Genomic DNA, 14,886 nt, shown 5'->3' on the forward strand with positions numbered 1-14,886 from the left:
TATAGGCTCCCACGGTCTAGTCCTAGTAAGTCAAATGTGACTTCGATGCATATCTGAACTTCTGGATTCTCATTCATACTGAAACTCCAGATGTCTTGTGGGTTTTGTGTCACAGTAGAACGTTGCAAGGCACTTAGTGTTGTTTCAGCTCACCTGTGGTGTAAGGCAAAACGTTAAGTATCTGGATTTGAACAACCCATTTCAAAATGAAATTGGGTTTTTTTTTTGACCTGGTGACTCTGGTCTGGTAATTTCAGTAGCTTTATAACTGTGCACTGTCTAGACTCAACCACAGAAATCAGGTTTCGAGTTTTCTTAGGACTGAATGATTGTGAGAGACAATTCCTCTTCTAAGCAACAATTAGAGCATTAACTGAACAAAGAGCTTCATCTGGCAATTAGTATTCCTGTGGTGAACAGGGAGAGAATTAGTCAGAGATACAAGAGGCTCAAGCTGCAAGAGATGAAGCAAAATGCTCGGTGTGCAAGCTTTCTGATGCTCCAATGCCTTTTCTCCTCCCAGTTTGAGAATCTCTTGCATTTATTTTTCACAATAGGTTAATGCTGTCATGTTGGAAGAATACATTATGGCTCAAACATTCATCTCTGCTTCAAAAGATAGGCAACCACTACTGGAAGCAGCAGGGCTCTCTGCTGTGTTTTCAGTCCTGAGGCTGATCAATAAACTCTGGTTACACAAGGGAGGAAGGGGTAACGCACTCACACACTGCTCAGCCCCAGGAATGCAGAAAGGATGAATAGAAAGCTAAATGTTTCTTTAAGGAATGAGACCCAAGCACAGATGGCACTCTGTATTCATGGAAGGCTCCCACATGGTGCAAAGAATTAGAGCCTGCAGGGCCTCATAAAAATAATGGAATCACCTACATGCAAAATCTTCAGCCTGATTCACTCTCAGCTACATCGCTGTAAGATAGTTGGAGTAAAGGTACTAAAGTCATTGGATTAATGCAGTGTAATGCTGTCCTTAGAGCTAAACCTCACACCTACTGTGTGAAGTGCTTATCCAAAGGGCTTGTAGTGACTTCATCATGAATAAACCAGGCAAGAAACCTAAAAGCCCATCTTTAACCACCATGAACCAGATCATGGATACTATTTGGGGCCAATGATACTCCTGTTGAGGTGCAAACAACCCAGAAGCCCATCTAGGGGTTTCACAGGGTCTTGTATTAGCCATTTCTAAAGTACCACATTTATAGTTCTTTTCTTTAGCTCAGAAGTAATGTGGAGACAGAAGAAGAAAAAAAACCTGGACTTTCTGTCTGCTAATCATCAGATCTCAAAGCTCCCTTAAGAGAAAAATAAACTAGTGTCATGCTCAGCCTTCTAAGTTGCAAGTCAGAAGGATAAATTTCTAGATATTCCAGAATATCAGATGTCCTAGAACAGATTAAAACATTGCTGCTGAAGGAACTTGTCTAATTCCAGTAATCTGGACCTTAAGTGGAAACAAGCAAAACTCATCTGCTGGACATTTGTAATGGATGTGAATAATGCATACCATTTATAAAGAAATATTTGCATTAGGTTTAGCCAATTAAATCTTTCCACAGTTTCTATTGTGCTAAATTCACTTGGGCTACTTAGATCAGTGCTAAAACAGATGTAAGAAGAAAATAAAATTATCTATTGACTTTGATTTAATACAAAGGCTTGCAGCTTAGTTGTGTCTTTGATGTCCTCCAGTAGATCACTCAGCAAATAATATCATTTCTTCAGAATTTAGGTGCTGTGGGTGTGTTACCTCTGAATTCTCCCTAGTAATAGGAAAAAAACCCAGTTATGTCAGTATGATGTTTGCTGATTGCTTTAAAATAAATTTGTATTTGAATTTCTGATTCTGAAAAACTTCTGTTAAAAGAACAGAATGGTAAAATCAAAGCAGTCTGGGGAGGCAAAATCTCTTCATCTAACTGCTGCACAGCCAGATCTGCCAGACTGCACTGGAGGCAGTGGTCTGGGCAGAAAGGAGATGTGACTGTGTCTCCAGCCCACACACACCCTAGGACTTGTATGTGTTCCAGCCTGAGGAGTCTTCCTTTCCTGAGTTTTTATCGAGAAAAAGGCAGAAGGAAGGGGACTCTGTTCATCCCACATCCTTCATGTCCTCCCAGTTTCAATCTTCTCAACCACAAGTGAATTGTTTTGTCATGGTTTTCTGTTAAAGGGGGTCCCCTACTCTGGGATGCCACCTGAGCTGTCTCCCATCAGGCTCCAGACCAGGGAGGGCTTTTAGGACTCATGACTTTGTGTAAATCCACCAAATCTGGACCTCAAGTTCCTGGTAGAAAGGGTTGCTGGTGAAGTACTGGCTGTGCGAAATACTTGGTTTTGAAACAGAACTGACTTTGGAGGGAAAGAACCGTCAACATACAAAAGTCAGTGCCCACCATACATCTTGTATGGGCACATTTTGAATGTTTGAAGGTGGGATAAAATTAGAAACTGAGAAAAAAGAGAGGATTGTTACACAAATAGCAATGAGGTTGTTACAATTTATGAATAACAGTGTGTGTTTTAATTACCCTGTCAAATGGAGGCACTGTTATCTCCGTACGGCCCCAGAGCATTGTATTGAAAGCTTTCTTCCTGCCTGCCCATGTATCAGCTGTAGCAAACTGCCCTCTCAGACCAAGGAGCCGCCCCAGCCTAGCAAGGCAACCTGCAGAGCCCCTCTGTGCCACTACTAACGGCAGCTGTTGCTGCTAAGAAGGACACTTAAGTATAATATATTTCTCACCAGACAGATTTTCCACGGGTGCTACAGTGTCCCAGGTTGTTCATTTGATGGAAAGACATCCAAGAGCAGCATAAAGTGTAAGAGATTGGGCTGATCTCAGGCATATAGCTTAAATACCTTGTCTAAGATAGATGAGTGGAGCTAGATTAAGCATTGCTGAATTTGGAGATCATAGAGCAACAATCTTGCAAATATATATGCTTAGTAGACATTATAGAGCCAGCACATAAACTAAGTTGGAGTAATTAAATAAGAGGAAGGCAAAGGGGTGAAAGAAAACACCATCTGCTAACTCTCAATCAGTCACTTATAAGCAAACTGGAATATAATGAAGGCCATTGCATTCTGATCATGAATAGATACTTCTGCTTGGCTTGTGTTATTTTTCCTCAAAAGTAGCGCATATGTTTTGTAACAGTTTGGTAAACACACGAAAAAGGGAGGATAAAAAAAAGCTAAAAATCTCTGCTGAACTGTATGAAAGACAGCAATTTCGATGCTTCATAAGATTTTTTAGTATTTATTTTTATTTATTTCACAGACATTCTTAGTAATATTTGCAATATCAATAGTTTGATCTGCAAGCTAAGAGCCTGATTATGCATTGTCAGCAGTTTCACATCGTCTTAAAATCACTGTATTTGACAGAGTGAATCCAGATCAACACTAATTCATGATCTTCCATTCTCAGTTATTTATAATCACTAACTGATACACTGAGTTTATTAGCTGACTGCTAAATGTAGGGTATTCATGGAATCTAGACTAGGGTTGAAATAGCAATTGTTTTTAAGTCTATGCATTTTCCAACATGAATGATGACTTTGTAAGCTATTAATATACAAGAGCAACATACAATGGCATACCCACCTGTCACATCAACTACCAGCAGCCAATAACAGATGTTAACACAAAGCCAATGATCTTTAATTAATACTTATAAAATGAAAAAATCAATTAATACTTTGACAAGATGCAAATAATTCAATTATTGCAAAAAGTCAAATTCATTGCAGCATTGTCATAGGCATTTAAATCCTACTCGTGAAAGACTTAAGCAGATGAATGACTTTATATGAGAAAGAACATGCCACAACACTTGGGACAATGTATGTAAGATACTCTTCTGCTTAAGTGATTTTTTTGAAATAAATTGTAGTGAGACATGCAACTACTGACACAGTCTTTTAAGGACACTTTCAACCACACCTGTGGTAAGTCCTAATGATCTTAATTCAGCCTGATTATGAAATCAAGGAAGACTTTTGGGAATCTCCTCAAATGTTGTGGGTTTGGTTACTTGTAATAATATTTAAAATTCAGTGTCCCTGAAAATTTCATTTGAATGGATTTTAAAAAAAAAAACAAACAAAAACCTGCTCATCACTAGATCATTTAGAAGGAAAATATTAGAAAATTTAGAATAAAAATACTGTATGCCTCTTTTGGGAGTTGATTTTTCTCTCCCTGGTCCTGTGTCTCTTCTGATGTTGCCAGAAGGTAGTACGATGAACAGTGTTGTGGGATCAGTGTCAGATTCCTTATTGTTGCTTTGGCTTTGGAGTTACCAGCAATTAAGCCCTCACACTTACAAAGTCTCTGGCAGCGCCTCTTTGCAGGGAATGCAGACTGCTTCACCTGGGGAAGGGGAAACTACAGTGGCTAATGCAACAGGGCTGTGCAGCTGACAAACTGCAGCTAAAACATTTCTGGGGAAAAGAAATCCTGTGCCCAAAATGCTTTCTTTTTTCCTATCCAGAACTCCTTGAGGAAAGGCAGTGTGTTGCTTAACATCAGCACTAAACAAAATAAACCCAAGAGGATATTAATTTTGTTTTAAAATCTTGTTCCTGATGACACGGCATTAATTTTTTTCTTTGGTTACATCAATGAAACGAGACATATTTCAGCATGGAAAAGGAAACCTGGCAAATTTACACCAGTCATTAATTAGGACTTTGAAGTACTTGGAACACTTGACCTGTTTTTAAGAAGAATTTATATGATATCTGGTATGTTTTGTTGCTTGCAAGTGCTCTTCTTTTGGCGTAATTTTAGCTAATGACCTTTAACTGTGAAAAGCAAACTTAGGGGACACAGATGCAATTTTGCTTGAGATGTGCTATTAATGATCTGTACAAAGTCAGGAGTTTGCATCTTTACCAGGTCTTAGCATGCTTTTAAAATTATGCTCCCAGAGATTACGCAGTCATCTCAGCGCATTTCAAATTGGTTTCAAGGCTGTTCAGGCTGGAGGATTAAAACACAATGCTTGCGTTGACAGTATTTCAGCCCAGCAAACCAGGACAGCTCAAGCTCAGACATGAATCAGAAGCACAAATGCCACTCTGGGTACTCATATAAGATTTGAGGACTCTGAAACAGAGAAAAGAAAAAGTCCATCCCAATTGCTTAAATGAATGGTTTTCTCTAGCAAATAATTCTTGTTGCTGAGGCAAAGTGAATTGCTCATTCTATATTCACTGTAACCCAGCTATCACCAGATAGAATTTTTCCACGGATGGGGCTCCCTGAGGACCTTTCCCACAGCACCATGTTTCTTTGCTTGAAACTTCCACAAAATTAAACAAAAACCACTATGGGGCTCTTTAAATGTGAGTCTTGGGGAACTGCTTTCTAATCTCCACAGTACAGCAGGGGAGCGAGAGAGCTATGATAAAAGTACAGGGGCTAAGTTTCTCTCATTTTAACATAAAAAGCTGTTTTTCCCCTTACATTTAACTTGTATCACATAGCCATCAGGGAAAAGTGGGTGCTGCAGAATAATTCCGTGGGAGCAACTTCCACAGCTAACTTTTGTGTCGTACAACTTAATACAGAAAATGCATCTTCACTGTGATTTTTATTGTCTCAGTGGAGTTCTTTTGGCTTAGCTGAATGCTACTGTGAAGTCCCTCTTGCAAAATAACACCTTGCTTGCCTATTTGACATCCAGAAACTTGAAGAGGTTAGTTGCACTCTAACGTCATAGTCAATTACTTTTTAAGAGACAATTTTACCAGTTGGCACCCGGGTAACTGACCGTAGCCGCCCCCTCCTTGGAGGCAGCCTCCCCAGGTCAGTGCTGAAGTGCACAGGGGGAGCGTATGCGCCATATCTGATAGAAATAAATAAATGACATCTCCACATAAGAAATAATCTGATTTACCCTCTGGTTTGCTTATGCTGATTTATCTAAAGGCAGTGATACAAGGTTTATATCTGCCACTTATTTCATCACTAAGCTCCTGCCATGATCCAATTCCTACTAAAAATTGAAAAGAGGGGAACAAGTGTATTTTAGCATCATGAAGCACACCATTCCCTGCCTGTCATTTCAAAGCAGAGTAACCATGGTCTCTGTCACACATTCATTATGGGGAGAAAAGGAGAGGAGAGTTTCAGCATAGTCAGCCAGGCTACTGTGGTGAGAGTTAAAAGCTGCCTTCCGTTTAATATTTAGAAGTCCAAGAATGGCCTAGAAACTGAAAAGGGATGAATTGGCTGGGTGTGGTTTAACTGAACAGGAAGAAGGGGCAGGAACATGATGGAGACCAATAAATATGAGACTCCCAGATAAAAAGATTAAAAAAAAAAAGCAGCGCTTGCTTTCTTAGAAATATAGGTGCCACCGCTCCTGGTTTCAATAAAAAAGCACAAGGGACTTCACAGCCACATATGTATTCCTTCATTGACGGTACTGGCCTAAATACATGTTACACACTGAGCTTATTTTGCATTTATTTGTTTTACAGTGAAGAAATTACGTGCTGGAAGCAGTTGTGGGGCTCCTGAGAAAAATATATTTAAATTCTGCCACCAAATTGAAGGAAAGTCTCAGATGATGTTTTGGTTCTATGAGTCCCTGCCCTCCCCTAATTTGGTCCCCTTACATTATACTCTGTCTGCTCTCCTTTGCACTAGCATCTGGGCCCCTTTATATGAAACCACTCTTATTCTAAAAAGAAAAGAGTTTTTAGCTTCTACCCAAAAAAAAGACTCATTAATTATTTCAAAAGTTTGTATGTTTTCTTCCATCTGGTAGATCATTAAATCAAGTGTGAAATATTTGTACAAGAAAAAGATGTGATGTCACTATTGATGCCAGAAGACAGTTGATGTTCTCAGCATTTCTGTCTTATACTAACAAAAGAGGAAAAGGTACACCTAGTGTAACAACTAGTATTTACTATCATCATTTTTGTAGAAAATTGAGTTTAAATGGCAAGTGTCATTATTAAAATCACATTTGGGAAAAAAAATATTTTAAAGTAATATATATTCCTATAATCAGGGACAACTTTTAGAAGATATGAAGAAATATCTATAAAGTTATTTGAATCAGATAGTAAATACTTCAGTTGATTCTTAGTTTATTATACAAATTTGATGTGCCATTGTATGTGATATTAATGTATAAAATGGACTAATAATTTTTTCTAAGCAAACAAAGAGATTGTCATTTGTAACACGTTACTCGGTTTGCCATTCTCACCCAAGCCAAGAAGTAGAGGGCTTGAGCTGAGCTCTTTTAAATAGTTTCCCTTAGGTTTAGTAAACTTTTATTCAGATCCTTGGATCAGAACATTTTGATAATAATCATCACCTACCTTCTCAAAAGAAAAAATGGGTTACATGAAGTGAGTTTGGATGTGCACTGTTTTTTGGTGGATCTGCGCCGCTTATGAAAGCTCAAGAGTTCAAATTGCAAATTCTAAGGTTCTTCCCAGGGTTCAGATGGTTAAGGTTTATTTGTAATAGAGTAACTTCATGGGATACCAACTAAAACATCTTTTTTCTGTTTATTTTTGTTTTGTCTTGTCTTTCACTTTCCCAAGTAAAATATTATCTCATGGAAATTGGAGAGAAGCATTTTCCCTGCATTATCCACTTGACAGTACTTAGCCTTTATTTTGTTTCAGCTGTTTCCCTTCTTTATAGTTAAATGTTTCGTCTGTTTTTTTTTTTTTTACCTTTTTTTTTTTTTCCACAGCAACAAAAGCAGCAAAGATATTTAAAAACAGAGCAAGATCAGATTGTCAAAAAAACCCAGATGGTTTCTAAAGTGTTAACAGTATTCCAAATGCCTAAAAAACGTCCTCCTGAAACCCCCAGTCTCACTTCTTCTAAGAGCAAGTAGAAAGTGTTGACTTTGGTGGAAGTTTATCGAGCAGCAAAGTTTACCTCATTGGTAAATCAATAAGAAGACATGTTTAAAAGGATTTTTATGGGGTGAAATCAAATAGATAAATTCCATGAAGATACAGAGAAAAATACTTCAACAAATGTGCTACTACAAACCCCATGTCTGATTGGGAATTTCCGAATGTGAAACTTCATATATGAATTCCAAAATCAAATACGTAATTTGCATCATTTTATGAGCAGTGAGAAGGATGCAACACATTCACTGGTCAGAATATTTGCTTCTCCTGGAGCACCTGCTGATACCATTTCCAGATACTTCGCTTCTGCTGCATTTTGTGAACTCTTTGGTTTAGGAAGAGACTGTTCTGATCACAGGCAATTTTCCTGAATTAAAGATGCCTCATTTACATTTAATGGTGTCATGTCACTACAATCAGATTTAATTTCTGTTTTGCCCGAAGTTTTAGGTTCACACTTCTTGAAAAATGTAGTTATGTTAGTGGCACACACATATTTTGACTACTGTCCTTCAAATGTCCTCGCTATGCCTGAAATTTTGCTAAAACTGTCTTTACCGTAGGCTTTTGGTGAAAAAAAAAAAATCACTTGTAACTAAAAAGATACAATACATAATTCTAATTGTAAGTGCTGCCAAAGCACAGAAAAGAGAAGAAGATCTTGGCTGGAGAGAAGGTCAGAGAGTGTTTCTATGAAACAAGTCTGTAAGCAATCACTGAAATCAGTTTAAATGTATCAATAACAGAAATTCATAATGTATCCTTGACAAGAATAAAAGAATATGTTTCACACCAATACATCACTATGTTTGCATTCATATGAATGAGATTTTCTTTGTTTCCATGAGCAGAAGCAGGAACAGGCTGGATACTTTAAATTTCTTCAATAAAAATATGTAAAAAAAGAAATGTTAAAATTACTCAAGGAGGTGAATCCAGTAAAAACTTTTAAAAAAGTAATTAAGAAAATTTTAAATTAAGTCCCTGCTATTATAAAAATAGATCCCTGGGAGAAAAAAGTCAACAAAACATCCTTTTCCCCCCCATGATCCCCAGCAGAATTTCTGTCAAGATCCTTGTTGGACATAAGTAATAAAATTATTTTGTGAAGATTTCTTGTTATCAGCTGAATGCTGCAATCTCCTTTCTGAATATAGCTCAGAGTGAAGGATATGAATAAAGGCATATTCTTTGATCAAACTGCTATTTTCCCTTTTCTCCATTTCATATTTTATTCTTCTCTCTGTATGATAAATTTTGTTGGTGGCATATAGCTTACTCTAGTCTTCAAATATGGAAGATTGTAGTCCTTGATCAGTCTCAGGGATATAGAACAGAAGCAAATAAGAAAAGTAAAAACACATTTCAGAGAGAAAACAGTGAGAAGAAAACACGTGGATAAATATTATTTCATGAAATCTGTCTGCTTCTTCAGGAAATTATTTTACTTAAAGTACCAGGGAAGGCTAGACTGGACAAAGCCTTTTGGAGCAGTGTGGTCTTTTAATATAACTGCTAGGAAAAAAAAAAAAACACATAAAAATTATAACTATAATTAATAGTCCAATTTGAAGAGAGACTTCTTTACAGAGACTTCTGAGGTTTTTTTCAATTATTATCACAACATATACCGGTTGTTTACATTTTTCTTTGAAGCATGTATTTTTGCATAGTAAAGATGTAAACTCATGGCCTGTACCTCTTTGTACCTTCATTTGACCTGTTTTGCAGTATTTATCTATAGCACATGGGATAAAGTCAGTCAGGCACTGGGGAAAAAAGAGATTTGATGAGTTCATTCTATAATATTCAAGCAAAAGATGTGAACTTGCATCTTCTTTCCTTTTATTCATGTAATCCCTGTGAAATTCAGTTCCATACTTGGTGAACTATTTTGTTTGTGTTTTCTGTAGGACTCTGTAGGAGGATCTATCCTTCATCCAAACCAATGTACAACACATAAATTGAATAAACACAAGTTGAATTCACCAGAAGCTTTGCCAGCAATACAATAAAATATAATGACACTTCTTCACATGCAGTTGCCACATCTTACGTGTTTTGCCCTCATAATTAACCTTCTGGGAAAAGTAATGTGTGATAAACTTGTTGCAGGTGGTAATAAATTAGTAGATGCAGAACTGATTCAGAATGGCCGTGTCCACCCATCTCTAGCACAGATGTTCTGTGAAAGATTTAGAGACTGTTTTGCAGACACAGAGCCTCTGAGGTGAATTAGTTGCATGCTTACACAGGAAAATGGCAACAGTCCCTTTCTGCATGTGCTCCCTTGATGTTTTGCTTTTTCCTTCCTCCACATCCTCCCACACAGAGCTTCTCCCATGCACAGCATGTCCATGTGTGTAGATTGAAACAGGTTTTAATCCACAGCACAATATTGCTTCTATTGCATTATTATTTTCCTTTAAAACATCTTATGGTATCTTTACTAGGACTTCTAAAAATTTCAGGAATTGTACTCACTAAATCATCAGAAAGTAGTTATTAATTTTTCTAAGAACTGTTACTAGACTGGAGTGGCATAATTTTTGTGGTCTGAAGGGTTGGTTTGGTCTATGAGGCTATATTTATCCTATCATAATTAGGATTTTGGGCACAGATAAGGATCAACTGTATGTTATTGTACTTAACTCCCAATGCTTAACTCCTTTGGTTAAGAAGGCCTTTTTTATGATTTTTGAGAATGGTAGCTATTTTTGAGATGATGCCTTGTAGCCTTGTCAATATTATTGGTGTTTATTTAGTAATTATTTTCCTTGACACTGGCCTTTAATCTCAGAAATCTTATTTAGAATCCAAACAGACTGAGAAAGGTCCGTCTGGGCTCTCCTATGACAGCCGTAAAATAGGTTACATGTAATGTACTCAGATAGGTTCAGCAAAGCTGTCCCTCTCTACATTCAAATAATTCATCTTTTCCAAATTGGCAGTAATTCAAACTTAAGTACACAGAAGCTCAAGCTTTGATATTCATGTGGCTACTCAGCACTTCAGGATAATACATTACTAGGTTAAGGAGCATTGAAGACAAATATGTCTGTTCTTGCAGCATTGTTTCCCTCAGCTGTTGTATCTTTAAACTAAAAATATAATGGTGACAGATATTCTGTGAGATAATGGTTATAACTTGATTACAAACTTGCCTCACAATGCCAGTGACATTTCTATTAATGACAGACAGCAATCTTTCTGATCAAACCAATAAGGGCTACATTTAAAACCTGATACACAATCAGGGCAAGCTGGCAGTGAGCACAGCCAGCCAGAGTTTGGAGACCCTGTGAGTGGCTCTTTTGTGTCTGTTCTTGGAGGGCACTGTGCTGTGCCCTCCAGTAGCAGGTTAAAGTAGCAGGTTAAAAGAAGCTCATAAAGAGGCTAATCCTGTTTCACTGTGTGTTGTAGTTATAAATTAAGGCCCAGATCTGTGGGGGTATGGAGGTGCTTTAAGTGCCTTCTACCACCATTTCATCACTTAGACCTTTGCTGAGATAGATGGGAGTTTTCAAGTAACTTTGTGGATGCATACTAGCTTTCCCAGTGCAGCATCAAGTCTAACATTACCAGTGTATTCGTTACACATTTTTTTAAACATCTCAATGATTGTTGTGATTTAGCTATGTACCTTTAATGACAGAAGCATTAAAAACAAATAACCAACACAAAACAAACTGAAAATATTTACATTACTTCCTGGTCTAATGATGTAAAGCCCCCACAGCTCACATTAGATTTACAGAGAGACCAACAAAACTGTGAATGCAAGTTTTTCTCTTTTAAGACCTCTTAGTATATGAGCACACGGTGGCTCCACACCACACTGCTTAATTTGTAACTATTAATACTCCACTGTCTGAGAACAACAGCTCTAGAACATCCCAAAAGATTTTCCATGACATTTGGGAGTCACAAACAAACAAACAAACAAACAAACAAACAAACAAACAAAAAGGCACACTTGCTTTGAGGATGAAAACCCTTTTCTAGGTCTGGATCTACATGTTCTCTGCTTCCCAGAGTACCAGTGCAGCTCTATCTGGATGCAACCTGTTATACCTGTAGATGCAGAACAGTCTCTATTGGTTTATTTTGTCTTCGCAGCTCAAGTGATATTTCCTTACATAAGAGAGCTACCTAACTCATGTCAAACTGGGAGGAAAACAACATTGGCTCACAGTTGAGCCAATTAACCAATTGCCACAGAAATTATTTTGTTTGTATCTCAGATTTTGGCAGCATGCCATGCTGTGATAGTCCATGAAGACTGGTATTTATTGAGCTGTGCCCTGATAAATGTCACCCTGCTTGGTAGGCATTATGAATAATGAGTATACTCATTGTGTTACACTTCACTGTGTGCCCTCCTGGATGCTTTGATGGTGAAGGGACCCTGACTCCTCACTTCCCACCAGCTATAGGGATGTCCGAGATTCACTTTTTTATTTGGATGAACACAGAGACTGCTTAAACTGGCTTTTAAAATGGCGAGTGACAGAGAATATATCACAGTCCTTGGATAACTGCCATTGCTGGTAACAACACAGGTTTTATTTTAGTCTGAGCTGTTCTAGCTTTAATGTCAGCTATCTGAATCTGTTACCTCCTACTTGATACTTGCCTATAGCACACTGACAACATGTACAAATGTGAACAGAAATTCCTAAGTTTCGTCTTTCTTAATACTTTCCCACTCTGCTGTATCTGACAAATGTTGTCATATACCCATTCACTTTTATTTAAGCAATCATATCCTCAATCAGGTTAAGGCACTAGCCCCTTTTTCTGTGCTAAAATGGTCTGTAAAGTCAAAGAGAGACCAATTCTAAGGAAACCTCCAATTTCCCAGTCATTATGGTGGTGCATCCTCATGGTGGATCCTCACAATCAGAAAGTTGAGGAGAGCAGCTTCCAGTATAGGGACATTTCTGAGGTACAGCTGAGAAAGACAAGCATATGTCAAGTAGCTGGCTGTGTCTTGCAGGTTCTGCTGGGTTGTGAAGGCAGTGAGAGCTGAGAGCCTTCACCATGCAGAGAAAGATTACTTTTTCATATGCTGTATGGGTGGGAACCAAACTCCTCTCATGCCCTGAGCACCAAGATGTCTTGCCTTATGTGATACAATATACTGATGCTAAAGTTGCACATAATATAATGCAGTAGGTAGCTACAGATTCACAGCTGAACAGATCTGCAAAGAATCGTATTATTGTGCACAGAGGAAACTGTATGATATGAATATGATCTGACACAACTGACAAAACCTGACAGTATGTATCAAGCTAATCAAGCGTAGAGCAAATTTGGTCAGGTTTCAGAAAACAGGTTTTTGTTGTTTAGTTATTTTCCAAAATACGGCATAAAAGCCTGGTTTTTGACCTTTTGCCCAGTTCATTGAAAGTGATGGAAAAATCTTTGATTTCATGGGTTGTTGGATCCAGTTTGGACACTGCAGCAGCGCAGCAATTTAGTCAGAAAGGCACCATCACAGCCATGCTGAACCAGAGCACTAGGGTAGGTGGAGAGATTCAGAATCGAGCTGAGATTCATGGGGACAATTATTAATGTGAATCTTGCGAAGGCTCTTCTCCACTGTGTGTAGCTCTGTGTAGCAAGATCAATCACTCACTTCCACATCAACCAAATTTGTTCAAGATTAGGAAGATAGTAATAATAAATAATTAGCATTTACATCACACCTTTTATCTTCAAAGCATCTTACAGTCACTAATTAATCCTCACAACAGTCTTGTGAGTTACGGATTTTCATACCAGTTTTGAAGCATTCATTAAGGAAAAAAAATAAAAAGCAACAAACTCTCCCCTCCCTGAGTAGATGAGTGTTTACTGCAGACCACTGCACGAGAAAATGTGCTGTGTCTTGGGAACACTTCTGTTCCAGTAATTCTTGCATCGTCTAAAAGTAAATACGTATGCATCATAACCTCATGAATGAAACATAAGGTAAAGTAAACCTTATTATTTTAATTCATTGTCATCATAAAAAATATTACATACATGAATTTTTAAACAATTACACAATTATTTAATATTTTACCAATTAGTGAGAGCATCAATTATGTTTTCCTGTTATAGATTCCTGAAATATCAATAGAATATTTGAAAGTATCTATCAACTATCTATTTATCAGATGAGTGCTGGGAGCATAAATGCAGTGGTCCTGTGAGACTCTAAAACAGCTGTGTTTCCCAAAGCAGCTACAAGAATACATTAAATATTGCCTGTAATTTCTTTTATAACCAGTTTATCATTCATTCTGTGGAGAAAGAAAGAAAGCAAGAAGGAAGGAAGGAAGGAAGAGAGAGAAAGAGAGAAAGAGAGAGAGAAAGAGAGAAAGAGAGAAAGAGAGAGAGAAAGAGAGAAAGAGAGAGAGAAAGAGAGAGAGAGAAAGAGAGAGAGAAAGAGAGAGAGAAAGAGAGAAAGAGAGAAAGAGAGAAAGAGAGAAAGAGAGAAAGAGAGAAAGAGAGAAAGAAAGAGAGAAAGAAAGAGAGAAAGAAAGAGAGAAAGAAAGAGAGAAAGAGAGAAAGAGAGAAAGAGAGAAAGAGAGAAAGAGAGAAAGAGAGAAAGAGAGAAAGAGAGAAAGAGAGAAAGAAAGAAAGAAAGAAAGAAAGAAAGAAAGAAAGAAAGAAAGAAAGAAAGAAAGAAAGAAAGAAAGAAAGAGAGAGAAAGAATTCTATCCCTAATTCATAACACAGGTTACTTCAAAACACATGGTATCTTAAAATCTTTCTGGTTGGTATGTAACATGGAGGAGTTACAGTAAAAGATACAGAATTGCAGAGAACTACAACTGCTCATGACTCCCTGCTCCCTATTGTGTGTGTAAATTGGAATAGATCCACTGAAGGAGATGGGTCTCAGCTGATTCATGCCAGGCAAAAATGCAGCGTGACTTCATGGTTTATAGACCCTCTTTGTCT

Source organism: Patagioenas fasciata, chromosome 7 (genome assembly GCF_037038585.1).
Source record: "Patagioenas fasciata isolate bPatFas1 chromosome 7, bPatFas1.hap1, whole genome shotgun sequence".
Classification (NCBI taxonomy): Eukaryota; Metazoa; Chordata; class Aves; order Columbiformes; family Columbidae; genus Patagioenas; species Patagioenas fasciata.